The 17554-nt window shown below is 35.1% G+C and overlaps 1 pseudogene; it reads right to left on the reverse strand.

Annotated features, from left to right (window-relative positions):
• Positions 1–779: 779 nt before the first annotated feature.
• Positions 780–14370, reverse strand: LOC105748006 (akirin-1-like; annotated as a pseudogene).
• Positions 14371–17554: the final 3184 nt, after the last annotated feature.

A 17554-nucleotide genomic window follows, 5' to 3' on the forward strand; every position in this document is an offset into this window, starting at 1 on the left:
CAGTAAAAAATAAATGTGTACTTAACTTCCACCTGCTCAAAACAGAGGCTACTTTCTGTTCCTCAGCCTTGGAAATAAGGTGAAGAACAGTCTGTAAGCAACTTGGGGCAGGGGGTTGCCCAAACAAAGCTCAAGCAATTGAACATGGACATCTCTTAAAAGAATCTGGGGGAACCTGACCAAAGGATCCAAATTCTATTTTTAGTAACTGTTACAAAGGTGAAGTGGCGCCTCCCAAGTAGCAGTGCCTCCGGGGCGTGGCCCAGCCCCATGCTCGCCTTTGTCATGCCCCCAAGCAAAGCCTGATGCCCCTGCTCCAGAGGAGACTCTTTTCCTTCGTAGAGGTTCAGTGTCCAGGGAGCTCCTTGTGTGAATGAGGTGAGCACAGACTCCACGTGGGTATTTTAAGGCTTGGAGTCAAAGTAATGTTCTAACACAGCTGGGCAGAGTCATGTGTCAAATGGTCTGTCTCGGGTTTGTTCTAATTCCTCACCACGCATTTGTAGACCTAGGACCACAGACCTTTGCTGTGTCGTCATAATCACATCTAATGTCCATCCTAACTTATGACTCATATTCTGTGCCTGGAAACAGTCCGTGTATTTAACAATAATACCTACACATAAAACAATCCACTGTTACAACTTACATGGTCACAAAACATTAATGATCTTCTGTAGACCAAGGAAATGTTTTTATCCATAATTATCGTGCATCAAATTCACAGCTAGAATCCTCAAAATCAAAAAAATGTGCACAGTACAAATAATAACAAAATACACATACACACACATACACACACTCTCACACACACTTCTTACATAACTGTACTTGGGGAAACTCCATTTGTTGAGTGCCACTGAGGGCATATTTTGCTAAACTGCTGCTCCAGGTATTTTTGTTTGGAAAATCTGTCACAGTAGGGCACAGCTGTTTTTTGGATGAGCAGAAAAGAAAGATATGCTTGTGGCAACTGGAAAGTTTTAAGGTCTTTCAAGTTGTATAAAATGGACCTGCAGAAACATTTAAGTGTTCTCAGGATGCAAAGTTGGAGCTGAAATGTGATATCAAACTAGTTGCAAAAAGTGTACAGCAGCCATCTCTTGAGGTCAAACCTGGTACCCAGATATGCAAGAAAGATTCAGGACATGTAGCTTGTTGGCCTTGTCCCATATCGTCGCATAATCTGATCATGTGTGAATTTCACAAAAGAGTCATATTGTTCTGCTGGTTTGGTATTGAGGATTTGCTCATACTCATCCCGAATTTTATCTTCATCGTCTTTTAATATGACGCTCACATATTATTCCAACTTGTCGGAGGGTAAAGGTGGGCTGGTCCTTCTTCATCCAAGAGGAACCTGGAGAACTAGGTGCTGTGAGCGCTGAGTGAGGCTGACTTTGCGAAGTACAAGCGTCACTCTGATTCAGAACAACTTCTAAACGTCTCCACCGCTGATAACGACTATATTCTTGTTTTATGTTCTGAAAAATTTGCCCCGCGGTTGGAAGGCGCCGCTCGCTGCCGGGCGGGGCGGGCTGCTGCAGAGTCGGCGGTGGGGTCTTCGGCTGAAGCAGCGGCGGCAGCTCGGCGTCCGGGGGCCTGAGGCCCGGAGTACGGCCGGCAGAGGGGCGCAGCGCCGCTGCTTCGGAGAGCCGGGGCTCAGCAGCGCCGCCTCGAACTCCATGGGCCGCTTCCACGTCGCCCCGCACGACTACCGCCGAAGGGCCAGGCACCGGGAGTCGACGCGGCTGTAACTGCGGCCCAACCTCCCGCTCCTCAGCGGAGCTCGCAAGCCAAGCCGACTCCAGTGGCGGCTCCAGCACCGGCAGCCAAGTATAGAATTTCTTTTTCTACCAATATGGTGGGTGACTAGATATTCTGAAAAACACTCTCATCATAAAACATTTAGGTGCAGAAAAATGAAAGCAAATAGGCTATAAAATTGATAGCTGAGATTAAAAAGTTGAGAAACATAACCAAATTAGTAAGGACACATAGAATCTGTGGCTGCTTTGGGACATTTACTTTTGCTAAGAACTAGACTTGATTTTTATAGACTCTTTGGTGAAATTAATACAATGTCTGGGACTCTTACAAAGTGACAAGTTGGAATCGAGACCCACATATAAAGCAAGAACTCTCAAATGGCTGTAATGCCAATGAAAGGGTGATAGAAAATCTAACCTGCCAGCAAAGGAAAATGACAAGATAACTTGTCTATTTTAGGCAGATTCAGAATGGAAAAATAAAATACTCTGAGAATTTGTAACCATAGGACTTCCTCACATGAATTGTAAATTAAATTTACTCTAATTTCAAGGTCCAGAGAATCCTAAGCTGAAAAACTGAAGTGGCCCTGAGTTTATAAAACTGGAAGACATGCGACAGAAACAAATGCAAATAATCTCCCTTTAAAAAGTCTAATATGAGCACATAATAAAGTTAACCAAATGTACAAGAAAGAAAGCCCCTATGAGTAAGAGTGAACAAAATTAACAAAACAGCATATGTATATTTCTAAGAACTCTTGATATTGGAATTACTTAATACAAAATATAAAATAATTGTTTTAAAATTGCTTCAAGAAATAAAATATAGATGTAAAAACCATAAACATAAAAAGGAATAAGAAAGCATCAAAAATTATCAGCCCAATCATAAAAGAATAACAAGAACAACAAGAATAACAAGAAAAAGCAACAAAAGATTTGGAAATGAAAGAGATTATCATCAAATTTTAGAATGCATTAATGGGCTAAATAGAAGATTGCATTAAAAAGAGAATTTGTGGAGTTCTCTTACCATTTGGCAGAGTAAACCTCTAACATTCTAATTGTTCCAAAATGATATGAAGCAACTCTGGACTAATACAAAAAACCAACCACTCTGAGGGCTCCAGAGTGAACAAAAAAAGGCAGATTTTGGAGGGAAGTTGAGACTTCAAGAAAAATGCTGACATAGGTTAGTCCATTTTTGTGGATTTGGCCTGAGGGTGGGCCATGTTCACAGCACAGAGAAAGACTGAACTTGTAATAAAAAGCGCATTGCCTGTGCTGGAGAATGAGAAGAGTGTCCTGGAAAGGAGAGAGTATAGAAGGAGAACTCTGTGTTCTGTGTACAATCACTACCTAAGTGTCTACCTGGTCTAAAAATAGCACATGCAGGCATCCTGGCTAGAAGGTAAAAAAAAAAAATTATACTTAAAATTGAGTTGCTACCTGTTTCAAGTGAGATAGAGATTGCAATAGGAGCCTAATCAAGGTAATTGCTTGCTAAAAAATAGATCAAAGCTTGTCAGAAGAATATAACTATATCAAGATTCTCCACCACACAATTTTCACAATGTCCAGGATAAATTCCAAATTAATTAACATAAGAAGAACCAGGAAAATGGTATTATTCTCAAAGGAGAAGAAAATCAACTGCGATATCCCAAATGGTGGGATTATCATAAAAGAATATAAATTAACTGTGCTTAATATGGCATGTGCTTGTGATAAAGGATAGGAACTCTCAGCTGAAAAGTAGAAATTATAAAGAAGAAACAAATGGACATTTTAGAATTTAAAAATATAATAATATTTAAAATTTTCAGAATTCCCTGGATGAACTTAACGGAAGAATAGAGGTAACAAAGAAAAGTGTCAGTGAACCTGAAGATAGATGAATAGAAATTATCTAATTTGAAAAGGAGTGAGAACAATACTTTTTTTAAAGAGTTTCTAACTTTTTCCCAGGATGTAGAAAGCTGGAAAGAGCATCATCACTCCAGATAATCTACAAAGTCATTACTTTAGAACCCATCAGAAAACTGAGGTCTTAGGCAGGCAACTACCCTGATGTATAAGAAAATACAGGTTCTTAGAAGATGTTATTTGAGTCTTGACTTACCTACAGTAGCACATGAAAGGAAGATGGGGCCACCATTTTGGAGAATGAGAAGAATGAATGTAAAAATTAATCCTAAAGCAAGCTGAAGGAAAGAAATAGCAAAATAAAAATCAGTGAAATTGAAGACAGAAAAAAAAGATATTTAAAAAAAAAGAAAAGCTCGTTCTTTGAAAATATTAAAAATTAATAAAATTCTAGAAAGAGTAACCATGAAAAAAAGAGAAGGCACAAATGATTAAATGAGAAATGAAAAAAGGATATTATTATAGATCCTACAGACGTTAAAAATATAAGAAAATATTACAGTCAACTTTATGCTCATAAATTTAACAATTTAGATGAAATGGACAAATTCCTTAAAAGACACCAACTAACCAACCTTACTCAAGATTAAATAATGTGAATTATTCTATGTCTATTAAAGAAACCAAATTAATAAATAAAGTTTTTCAAGAAATAAATCTCCAGGACCAAATGGCTTCACTGGAAAATTCTAATTAACATTCAAAAACGAAATATTACTGTTTCTACATTAACTTTTCCAAGAAAAGGAAGAGAGAAAACATTTTGCAATTCATTTTTATCAGGCCAAAACCCAAACCAAAGACATTACAAAGAAAGATTAATAGAACAATGTCCCTCACAAACTTAGATGTAAAAAATCCTTTGCACAATATTAGCAAATCAAACCCCACAATATATAAAAGGATAATATATCATGACAAAGAGGGATATATCCTGGTAATTCAAGCGTGATATACATTTGAAAAACAAATGATTTAATTCACAATATCAATATATTAGAGAGCAAAAAGCATATCACATTTGAAAACCAAAAATTTGTATAATTTTTTTCCAGAAATATTTCCTGGGATTTATTACTGAATCCATCTACTGATTAAGCCTTGAAATGTCTCTGTGGGAAGGTTTTATTTTTGGGTTTCACTTCCTTAAAATTATTAAACTATTCTGATTTTATATTTATTTTTGTTTTAATTTTTATTGTTTCTTTCTTGGAATTTGTCAACTTTATCAACATGTTAAATTTATTGGCAAAATATGTTTATACAACCTGTATTAGTTTGCTAGGGATGCTATAACAAAGTACTGCAAACTTGGTGTCTTAGAAATTTATTGTCTCAGTTCTGGATGCTAGGAGTCTGAAATCAAGGCATTATTACGATTGGCTTCTCCTGAAGGCCGTAAGAAAAAAATCTGTTTCATGCCTCTCTAGTAGCTTCTGGTGCCTCAGTTTTTCTTTGTAAGTGGCATTCTCTCTGTTTCTTCACATTATTTTCCCTCTGTGAATGTCTGTCTCTATGTCTAAACTTCCCCTTTATATTAGGACACCAGTCATACTCTATTAGGTCTCTCCCTAATAACCTCATCTTAACTTGACTATACCTGCAAAGAGGACTTCAACATATGAAGTTTGGGGGACACAGTTCAATCCATAACAGTATTACTTTTTAATATCTGTAGAATTAATATCTGTAATTATCCTTAATAATTAGTTTTTTGGTTTTTTTTGGTTTTTTTTTTTTGCGGTACACGGACCTCTCACTGTTGTGGCCTCTCCCGCCGCGGAGCACAGGCTCCAGATGCGCAGGCTCACGGGCCCAGCCGCTCCGCGGCATGTGGGATCTTCCCAGACCGGAGCACGAACCCGTATCTCCTGCATCGGCAGGTGGACTCTCAACCACTGTGCCACCAGGGAAGCCCAATAATTAGTTTTTAATATTTGTAGAATGTACAGTTATACCTTTTTTATTCCTAAAGTGTTTTTTTATGTTTTACATTTTACATTTATATTATTTATATTGTCAGAGGCTTTTCAGTTTTATTAATCTTTTCAGAGAATCATATTTTGACTTTGTTTATACCCTCTTTTGGATATTTGTTTTCTAAGTTACTCATCTCTGCTTGTGTCTTATGTATAATTTGCTTTTCTTTCTCTAACTTCTTGGTTAGATTCTTGAGATTTTTACATTTTATTCTTCATCACTAGTTGTCTTTGAAGGTTATAAATTTGCCTCTGACCACAGCCTGAGCTTTATCCCTCAAAAATTTCACAAAAATTTTACTTGAAAAATTGTGGTGACTTCCCTGGCAGTCCACTGGTTAAGACTTTGCCTTCCATTGCAGGGGGTGCATGTTTGATCCCTGGTTGGGAAGCTCCCTGGTTGGGAAGCTAAGATCCCACATGCTTCAAGGTCAAAAAACCAAAACATAAAACAGAAGTGATATTGTAACAACTTCAATAAAGACTTTAAAAATGGTCCACATTAAAAAGAAAATCTTTAAAAAAAAATTGTGAAGATGGAGACAAACTAAAAGAATAATATAAGAAGTAGAGGTATCCCTTTACAAATTTTTAACTTTTTGTCTTATTTGTCCTCTCTTTCTCATCAGTAGGTAGTTCTATTATTTTCTGAACTATTTGAAAATAATTTTAAATTTTATGACAGTACTCTGAAAAAAATAAAGCTATGTTCCTCTAATAATAAGAATATTTTCCTATTTAACTGAAACATCATCATATCCATGAAATAATTTTAAAAATTTATTTATGTAATAGTATTATTGAATATAATATTATTTTTAATTCCCTAAGGGTCCAAACATATTTATTATGGTTGTTTTAATTTTTTTACTCTAATACCCTATCTTTTTTCACATACCTCCATACATTGGAAAATGGTAAAATGTGATTTAAATTATTTCCTAATTCTTTCTTGTCATATTTTCTTTGACCCAGTTGATTATTTAGAAGTGCATTTCTTAATATCCAAACTTATGAGGAATTAAAAGTTATCTAACTTTGCACTTGGCCAGAGAACATATTCAAGATGATTTCAGTACTTTAGTTTTTATTGATACTTGGTTTTGGTGAGGCATGTGCTTAGATCTGATCAATATTTAATGTTCACTTGAGAATTTTGTTTGGCAAGAATTTATGTTCTGCAAAAAATTTTGTTCTGTAGTTGTTACCAGTAGTGGTCTATATTATGTTGGTTAGATGAAGTTTGTTAATAGTACTTTTCAAATCTTTTATATGTTTACTACTATTTGTCTGGTTATCCTTTCAATTATTGAGAAACATGGGTTAAAAATATCTTGTGGAATTATTTATGCCATTTTTTTAAGTTCTATTTTGTTATTTTATATGTTTTGAGGCTTTGCTATTGCATACAAATTTATGGATATTACATATATTTGGTGAATTAAATTTTTATATTAATAAAATTTATTTTTAGGACTTTATATTAGTACATTGTTTACTGATACTAATATAGCTATTTCTGCTTTCATTTGGTTAGTTTATACATGGTATGTGTTTTTCTATCTTTTTATTCTCAAATTTTAAATCCATGCATTTTATATATCTTGTGGAAACTATTTTTCATTAATTGTTAATAAACTTTTATTAACATGTTTGCATTTTAATTAGAATATATAGAATTTTATATTTAGCAGAATAATTGGTATTTAATATCTAAATTTGCCATTGTACAATTTTATGAATTTTTCCCACCTATGCTGTGTTCCATTTTCTCACCTTTCTTATTTCGAATTGATTATTATTATTCTAGTTTTCTTCCAGCAGCCAAGTAATTGTATGTGCTTTTACTATATGTACAAATTACAGTATGCATTCTTGAATTTTCATATGTGAGTTAGTACTTTTATCTCTTCCTGGGCAGCTCAAGAATTTTAAACATGTTTAATATATTTAGTCCCATTGAACTTGCAACTTACTTCTTATAGATGATTAAAAAGTTCTCAATCTTACTAATATTTTTGGAAATGCAGATTAATACTATAGTATGATAACTATACACACTTACAAGTTTGACCAACATTTAAAAAGTCCTATAGAGGATATAGAGCTATTAGAATTTTCATATGTTGCTGAATTGGTGTGCAAATTTGTATAATCACTTTGTAGAAGAGTCTGCTAAACAGTGAACACAAATGTTCATAGATGTAACATTTGGAATACTTTAATACTGGTGACAACCCAAATGACTGTCAACATTACATTGAATAAATAACTAGTGATATATTTGTATAATGACATCTTTTAAAGATGTGAAAAGTAATAATCTAGTGCTATGTGTAAAACAAGATAGATGAATCATTCAAACATAATGTTGAGCTAAAGAAGCAAACCATAAAACATTTATATAAAGTTCAAAAATAGGTGAAATATTTATGACATCCCTAAAAGGAAGTTTTTTTCTCTAAGTGGGATGGAATATAAACAGTTTTGTTGAGCATCTTAAACCATGGCGAGAAAGTCAGCATACCTTCTAGTGGTTCCTATTTTCAGAGAATTTGGGAAATATAGTTTGCAAATTCTCAACCCTGGAGTCACAGAGCAGAGTACATAAAGTTGCCTTTCAGTCAATAATCAGTCCACCAGAAACTTTTTTGTTTATTTTTTTCAGATGATTCTATTTCCCAGTCACATAGATACAGAGGCTATCTTTAAAACTTCTCCATCTCTGATCATTTATAGTAAATGAACTTTTCTTACTCACTAAACAGATTTTAATTTAAAAATATTTAGAGGTACCAGTTATGGCAAAAACAAAAAACAAAAACAAACCACACTATGCTATGTACTGGGCAAGAAGGATTGTAAAGATAAATAAGATATTGGTTGAAAATGACATTTTAAATTTTAATTCATTCCATAGCTTAATCCAAATAGCACGACTCACCCCCTATAAAAAGCAGCAATGTGGTAACAAACATATATCTTAAACTTCTATGTTTTACTTATTCTTTTAAATAAAAAAATATTGTGCTTCATAAAATGCTTTTTGAATCCATCATTCTGAGTCTAAAATATGAACACTTTTAATTAAACATACTTTGATACCAGGCAGTGTATTTTAAAATGTTTTCTTAATAGTAATATAATTTCCACACAAAATTATAAATACTTAGGGATTGTGACACTGACTTTTTTTCATTTGCATTGCTCAAGCATTATGCATTATTCTTTATAGACCCTTCTGTTCTTATCAGTGAGGTTGCTTCCTTTCAGGAATATGTAATAGGAAATATCATTGTGACTTTAGTTTGCATGAGATCCCAAAAAGTTCTACACACAAGCACATTCAGTTAGTGAAGAGACTTTTTTATAAATCAGAACTTAGAGTCAATTAGACATACTAATTTACTTGAGTTTAGTGTTACTAAATTAAACTTATCGTTCTTGGCAGTAGGGAATACACAGGGATAGGATATGAGATAAATACATAAAAATGGTATATAAATTTCATTAGAAATGTGTTAATCAGTTGTTGCATTGGTCCATTAAAGAGTGAGATTCTACTCATGTGTGAGAAGAAGAAAGATTGTTTAGATCCACTGGTGTGATCAGCGATGGCTGCGAACTTGGAGCATGCCAGCTGCACTTCACTTAGACATTGTCATAAAATATAAGCGTAGGAAAAATGCTCAAAGAGTTTTAATTTTATTGAAATCACATAGCAGACAAAAGAAAAGGAAACAAACAAAAAACCATAGGCTGATTTGCTACTATAGATTTTTTTTCCCATTCACCAGTATGGAAATTTCTTTTATTCATTAATATTTATCTTTGAGGCATATGTATAAGATATTACTTCAGCTTTTAAAATTTTAGTTAGCATGTTATGAATAAAGTATTTGCCCTATCTGCAATTTTTTCCTGTACTGTATCTCTAATAGGATAACTAATTTGAATTTTTTTCTTAACTCAAGGGCCCCTTTTATAGTATGATTTAAAATCCCTTACAAGTCACTTCATAATTTCTAGCTCTTTCATGTTGTAAGTGTACTTTATCCTGCTCTTCTTTCTGCTTGCTTCTTAGACTTATGCAGAACATGAGTTAACCCATATTTTAATAATCTCCTCTCTTAAGGATTTCATGTAAAAGAGCAACTTTAACTTAGTAATCTAAAATGATATCACTAAACGGAAAACTTTAAAGACTTTATAGTGATTAATATCTAGTTATAAGCAAAAACAATGACAAACTATACTGGAATATCTGATTTTTTTAAGTCTAAAAATTTCAACAATAAAAATATTAATTATGATAGAAATATATATTGCTTTTTGAATGTGAAACATTTCAGAATCTGAAATATTTTTACATTCTTTTTTTCATTTGAAGTTTATAAGTTAACAATGCTTACAGTTTTGTTGCTTCCAACTTTATATTTGTTCCTTTCCATATTTTAAAAAAGTGAGCTAAGCTCAGGTTTGTTAAATGGTCTTTCTGATGAAACTGAAGAAAACAGAATTTCCAGTGATTAGATTACAATATTATGCCAGAGGACAGTTGTTCTACCCTTCTTTATGAAGTAAATTAAGATCTCTGCTGGAATGACCTCAGATGTCTGTCCTTCTTGCAAAAAGGTGATGCTGAAATTCATTTGAGGCCTTTTATACTTTATATCTATGACAATTATTAATAAACCTCAGTGTGTACTGGTTCTGAAAGAGAGAAAATATGAGAAGTGGGTGAGAACCTAGGAATGTAGAGAAAACTATGCAACATCTGTGAGTGAAGACAGAGAAACGTGCTGTGTAGGAGTAGCTCCAAAGTAAATTAAGATGCTGATGGAGAAGGAAGGAAATAATGAGCTAACTTCATTTATGAACTTTATTATTTTTAGCAACTGTATAACTTTTTTAGATGCTCAATCTTTAATATTCTTCTCTAATTACTAGAATATAAACCTACAGAAAAACCTCAAATATTTGGTATAGATAGATAAGACAGAGCAGAGCTTGTTAAAAGAGAGTGGTGTGGGGTTACAGTGACTTGTCTGAAGATAGTGCTGAAATCTGACGTGGAGAACATTACAGGTGGATAGAAAGATGGAGGAAGAGGCATAGGTTTTTAGTTTTAGATAATTTTCAAGTGGATGAATTTTGAGTTCAGCTGAGAGATTAAAAGAAAAGATTCTAGTTTATCTGTCACAATCAAATGTGCTTCAACAAATTCTAATTGAAAAAAACTCATTTCACCTTCCAGATTATCAGGAATAATTTCAACCAGGAATGATAGTATATAATATCCATTTGTCATGACTTCAGAGTTCTGTGCTAAAGGGACAACTTGCTTACTGTGGTGATCCCTATTTGATACTCACCCAACATACCATAACCTTTTACTTATAACTTGTCTAAATACTTGGAGGTTTATAGCTTCTTTTAAATTCCCTCCTTTTGGGCCAGTGTTTGGTGAGACTAATCTTTTTTTTCCCCTAATGGGTTTTTCATAACAATTTATCTACATATTCCACATCACTTCATTTTCATGTGCTTGTCTGGAATCTACATAGCATTGGTTACAAATGAACTATCAAAATAATTAGGATTAGACCAATTCTTAACTTTCTGCAGTGTGCCCCCTCAATTGCCTATAGACCTTGTCAAATGTTCAAAGGCATTATCATCTATCAGTTGATAAGATAATGTTGAATCTACAGAGATTTATATCAAGTAGAATATGTGTAGTTGTATTATTTTTAATTAATTAATTGATTAATTTTGGCTGCGTTGGGTTTTCATTGCTGCACGTGTGCTTTCTTTAGTTGCGGTGAGCGGGGGCTACTCTTCCTTGTGGTGTGTGGGCTTCTCATTGCGGTGGCTTCTCTTTGTTGCAGAGCATGGGCTCTAGGTGTGTGGGCCTCAGTAGTTGTGGCATGTGGGCTCAGTAGTTGTGTCTTGTGGGCTCTAGAGCACAGACTCAGTAGTTGTGGTGCACAGTCTTAGTTGCTCCACGGCATGTGGGATCTTCCCGGACCAGGGTTCAAACCTGTGTCCCCTACACTGGCAGGCGGATTCTTAACCACTGCGCCACCAGGGGAGTCCCTGGTAGCTGTATTCTTATTTTCACTTTTTCCTTTCCCCAAGCATTATAACACTATGCATATTTACATGCAAATTCTGAATCATTAGCAAACACTTTTGTGAACTGTATACACTAATGTTAAACCTTTTCTTAGAAGAACTATGCATTTATATAATGAAACTAATCCTGATAATAGAAATTTAAAAATGAATTCTTAAGTAATATTTAAATAGATGAATCTCATCACAGCAGGTAGAAATTTCTCTATTAATTTAGACTAGTACTTTTTTATGCTTCTCAAAAAAAGTTTATCTTCTCTCTTCATTTTTTTTTTATCAGTGAGTTGCCTATTAAATTCTTGAATTCTTGCCATAGAAATTTCATGGACGTCTGTGGAAACTATGAAGAGAGATGAATTATTTTATAATAAAAATGATGAGTTCAATGATACATTTGTTTAAGCTAACAAACAGAGTGGCTTCTTGGTATGCTGTAATATGGTGTGATGACACTTCATGTTGTATATATGTGTGTGGATGTGTGTGTTGAGAGTGGTGGGGAAAGGGTGAGAGCAACCACTTCCACAAACCATTCCTATCCAGAAATTTTCAGAAGCTTCAGTGTTTAATCAATTTACTTGAAAAACATCTGTAATATTTCTGTTTCCCAGACTTGTGGGGGTGGAGTCATTAGCGCCATCTTCTACTATGATTTCAAAATGATACAATATAGTAACCATTTCAGTGATACTGTTTTCTCTGTAAATGCCATCCACGTTCTTTGTCTTCCTTTTCTGAGTCTCTCTCTATTTCTGTTTTGTATTAATTTTCATTTAAAATTTTAATATAGCTCTTTTTAAAATAAGTGTTGACTAATATTTGCTTACGGTGAACGCTAGTTCAAGTGAAGTCTTTCACGCATTGTATACATGTATTAATGTATATAAACAACATAATTATGGTAATTAGTAAGCTGCATTTTATCTTAGAATGTTTCTCAGTCAAAAATCCTGTCATTTAGGGCTTCCCTGGTGGCGCAGTAGTTGAGAGTCCGCTTGCCATTGCAGGGGACACGGGTTCGTGCCCCGGTCCGGGAGGATCCCACATGCCGCGGAGCGGCTGGGCCCGTGAGCCATGGCTGCTGAGCCTGCGCATCCGGAGCCTGTGCTCCACAGCGGGAGAGGCCACAACAGTGAGAGGCCCGCGTATCAAAAAAAAAAAAAAAAAAAAAAAAAATCCTGTCATTTAAAAAGGCTATGTTCATTTATTTATTTATCTTCTAATGCCATTGTATTTAAATTTCCTATTCTAATATGCTTGCTTTAGACTGGACTCCTGAGGAGGCAGAAGAACAAGGGGTATGGAATTAAGGAACAATATGAAGTCAGGGAATTGAAAAAGTAAAAATTCCAGAGAGAGGCTGAGCAAACAAGAAAAGAAGTCAAACAAGGAAAGAAGTATTCCCTGGGGGGAATGTGGAAGATAGGCCAATCATCGATTATAATTATGTCACTCTGAGAATGTGTAAAGCACATGTGCCATCTGTCACTCTGCTCAAGCCGTCACATCAGTGATCTGATAGGTACTGCTGTTTCCTCAGAGGGGTTTCTTTTAATAACTCATGATGAAAGAATATGGCGGGATATTCCGAGGAAAAGAATGGATATTTGGGGGGAAATTGTATCAGTGGAGACTATGGTCTCCAGCATCCCAGATCCCCGCGGTATGATTCACCTCTCTGTAAGGAGCAAGTAGAATTTGTTTGTGTCCCATGCTAGTCTGGTTACATCCACCTGATAATTTGAGTTCAGGAAAATAATACCATTGAAGGGATATATATATGTATAAAATGTATGATTTTGAAATACTTTTATAAGGACATTATAACCAAAAATGACTTTGCTAAACCTGATTTTTAAATGTGACTAAGTTTTATTTGTGTTAGGAATTGTAACTGATAATAATCAATAGGTAACACACATTGTCTGAGTAATGAAACATTTTAATGAGTGAACTAGGTCCCCATGTTTTGGTTAATATGCTCTTGAGAAGGTCCTTATTGTTGACAGTACAATTAAATTTTTTTTAAAAAAGTATTTAACTTAAAATGTTCATGGTAGGCATGAAAGAATGCTCTTTCATTTTTCACATCCTCGTCTTTGTATATTTTGCTTCTAGTCATCTGAAATTACTTTTTAATAGGATGCTTATATTGCTTATCTCTTACTTTCTCAGTGAAATTTTTCCCAATAGTTTTTAAAAACTATTGAGTTTTTAAAAACTCATTCAGAGAGGGTCCTTCTGTGAAAATCAAGGGAAAAGAGATACTTTAACTAGAATGACTGACCCAGAAACTGCACCTTAACTTTCTGCTAAAGACTGTTTAACCACTAAGTCCACAATGAGCAGAAGTTTTGTGAATACCTCTGTTCTGAACATTTGCGAATGTTCAGAAGGTTTTGGCCCTTTCTTTTTTTTAAACTGCTTGGTGAGTCTGATATCCTTATGGTAAGTTTATAGGGACCATGACAGTCTCCTTGTTGCATATCCCATTTTCCCCCCCATACTTTCTCATTCAACCTCTAACTTACAGCATCCAAAGTAACCTTGACCATGCCTGTATGCCATTTAGTGCTCTGTGTTTGCTGTTGCTTATCTGGTGTGTGTGTGCATGTTTGTGTATTTATGTATGTGACATACATAAATTCTAAAACTCTGAATTATTTTTGTAGTAGTTAACATTTTAAGATGCTGAGGTTTCTTCTTTCCACACTCCCTATAACTTATTGTTTTTCATCTACTCTTCTTTTGGCAGTGATAGCATTCCATAAGCTCCATTATGAGTTTGAAATTCATATAGTTTAAGAAAAATAATTCAGTTGAAAAATTCATAATAAGGAGCCGAGTAGTGCAAGTTGAATACAAGCCGTGATTTCCAAGATCCAAATAACTCTGAAAACTAATTTTTTTTTGTCTGCAAAACCTGACCTAATTTGGCTTCAAATTTTGACTTCAAAGAATGACATTGGTTTATTTATAGTCTTTACTTATCTTTCTCAGTCTGAATATCCATACAGTTTTCTATAGCATTTTTAGTGTGTTGGATCTTGGGATGCTGTCCCAGATTCCACTAGGGTGCTGCTTAATAGGCAGTAAATGCATTTTATTACCTTTTTAGTATTTAGAAAAAATACAGCATATGAAAACCCATCTGACCTCAAGAAGTTCAAATAAAGAACTGTGGACTGAAAAACTCTGGTGAGAAAAATCAGCAATATATTTTTAAATTGAGTATTTAGTTGAAAGGACTTTAATGCCTCAATGGAGTCATCAGAACTATTACTTCAGTGCTTTTCTTTCCATCTCATTTCATAATAGGTAACATCTTAGCAGTGTGGAGAAATCCCTTGCCTAGTGGAGAGAAAGGAGATGGGGTAGAACATTATAATAAAAATAATAATCTATAGAACAGTGATCTAGAGAACAGATTATTTTCTCCTTGTTTTTCTTTCTCTTCCTTTATCCCAACATTTTACATTTTACTATGGAAAGAATGCCCATGAAAACAACACTGTATCAGATTTAATGTTGTAATGTATTGCAGTTTGTATTGAAAAAATTAAAATATAAGAAAACAAAAACATATTTGATATGTAGATTGATTAAATTAAATACAACAAACATTTAAAAACACTAAATGGACCTTTTCTTCAAAAAAGAGCATGTGTCTGCATGAAATTTTGCATGCATTAAGAAGAAAGTCAGTCTCATTGAATCCCTTCAAGTAATCTATGAAGAACCTTGGTCCTAAAATATGCCTGAGATTGTGCAAAGGATTGATGCAGGTTCTGCACCATGGTTCTGGTCATTGAAATATTCCAAGTCTAATAGCGGATACAGACAATTAGATGAATTACACAGTGTGATACAACAATTCTTATAATTAGCATAAGTACAAAGTGATATTGTACCACAAAGGAAGGAATAACTGACACTTTACAAGGAGGTTTTCGTGGAGATGACATTTTATTGAACAATCACAAGAGGGATATTGTAAAGAAATATGAGGGAGGAAGCTTGGAGGAGTCTGAGAATAGCTGAACTAAAAAGCATTGTGTACTCTTTCCAAAGACAATGTTCTAAATTCAGTGACTGTATTTTCAGAAACAAAACAGAACAAAATTTTAGTTTCTCAGTCTGGTTTTCCAGAATCCATTCATTTGTTCAGTAAATATTTGCTGAATATCTTTCCTGTTCTCTGCTAGGTCTTAGAATGTGGAGCAAAGTGACACAGTGTTTGTTGCTAAGGAGTTCATTGTCCCATTAGAGAGCCAAATAAACAATCAATTGCAGCATGACTTACAGGGACTGGGCACTGTGGTGACATTTTGGCTACTGAGCAATGCCTAGTCATCTCCTAAATTTCCACTGAAATAGCCCTGAATGTAGATACACAAATCTGGGCAACAATGCTACAAACTAAAGAGAGGAACTAAGTTGGTGTCTGGAGAGATTTACAGATACCTCTGTACTATACCTGCTCTGCCTTCTGACCCAGAACATCCCAAATTGCTGTCTCTAAATCTGGGACTCAAGGATGTTGTCAGGTAGAATTGCACTGGAACTGTCAGAGCTGGCCAGAATCAGGCTCATTTCTTAAAACTATTTCTCTCACATTTTTTTTTTAGACACGCCATGCGGCTTGCGGGATCTTAGTTCCCCAGTGAACCCGTGCCCCTTGCAGTGAAAGTGCAGAGTACTAACCACTGGACCACCAGGGAACTGCCTACATTTTCTTATTCTATATTGGTTTTAAGACTGTAACTCCTAGGATTCAATATGTATCAGTCAATGTTCTTAGTGGCAAGCAAGAGAAACTAATTCTTTTGTCTCAGGAGAATTTATTAGAAGCGTAGTGTATAGAATTTCCTAGAAGGCTGAGAAACTCGGTGAGGAGGTAACAGTGCTCCAAGCCACAGGACATTGAAGCTTGTACCCCTGAAAATAATGGAATGGGGCAATGGACACCATCACTAGCATCACTAACACTGCAGCCAACATTGAAACTCATATAACAGCCAGAGAGTGTTCTCTGTCTCGTCTCTTTATCATGGCAACAGCAACCTTTCCAAAGTCCAGAGTAAATGCATATGATTGATGGGTTCTGAGACACAGACCTGCACCCCAGCTACAAAGGAGGCTGAGTGAGGTAGTCAGGGTCTAGTCTAGTTATAAGACCAAGAAACCATTTAGTCTTACAAATATATTGGATCTGTAATGCAGGGTTGGAAGAGCTGAGTAGCCAAACGGAAGACAGTGAGCCCATCCAGAAATTAAGGAACAAAAGGAAGCTAGTAATACTCCTGGGGCTAGAGGAAAAATGGGTGTTACCAGAGCTCAGAAGAGAGGGAGATTTGATTGGAACTAAAAATAAATTAAGGAATGCCTGGAGAAAGTTGAGACCCTGAGGGATAAATTGTCCCAGGAGACTGAGCTATGGACGAGATGTGACAGAGATGCTGCCTGAGACAGAATAATAGAGACACAGTTACCCTGCCTAGCTTCTGCATGCCTTCCAAGTTCCAAACATCCATCAATGCCTTCCATTGGCCTAACCTCTCCAGAGTTTGTTGTAGTTTCTTGTGATACAGAGCTAGCTGAGCAGAGAAAGGAAGGAAATGGATCTGAGAGAAATCGGGCAAGACATCTGAACACTGGGAGAGCAAGTAGCTGAAACTGTCAACTTCAGTAGAAGTTCTGAACTCTTCCTCTCACCAGGATTCAAAACGTGACGAATTT

The sequence above is a fragment of the Orcinus orca genome, chromosome 9 (assembly GCF_937001465.1).
Source record: "Orcinus orca chromosome 9, mOrcOrc1.1, whole genome shotgun sequence".
Taxonomy (NCBI): Eukaryota; Metazoa; Chordata; class Mammalia; order Artiodactyla; family Delphinidae; genus Orcinus; species Orcinus orca.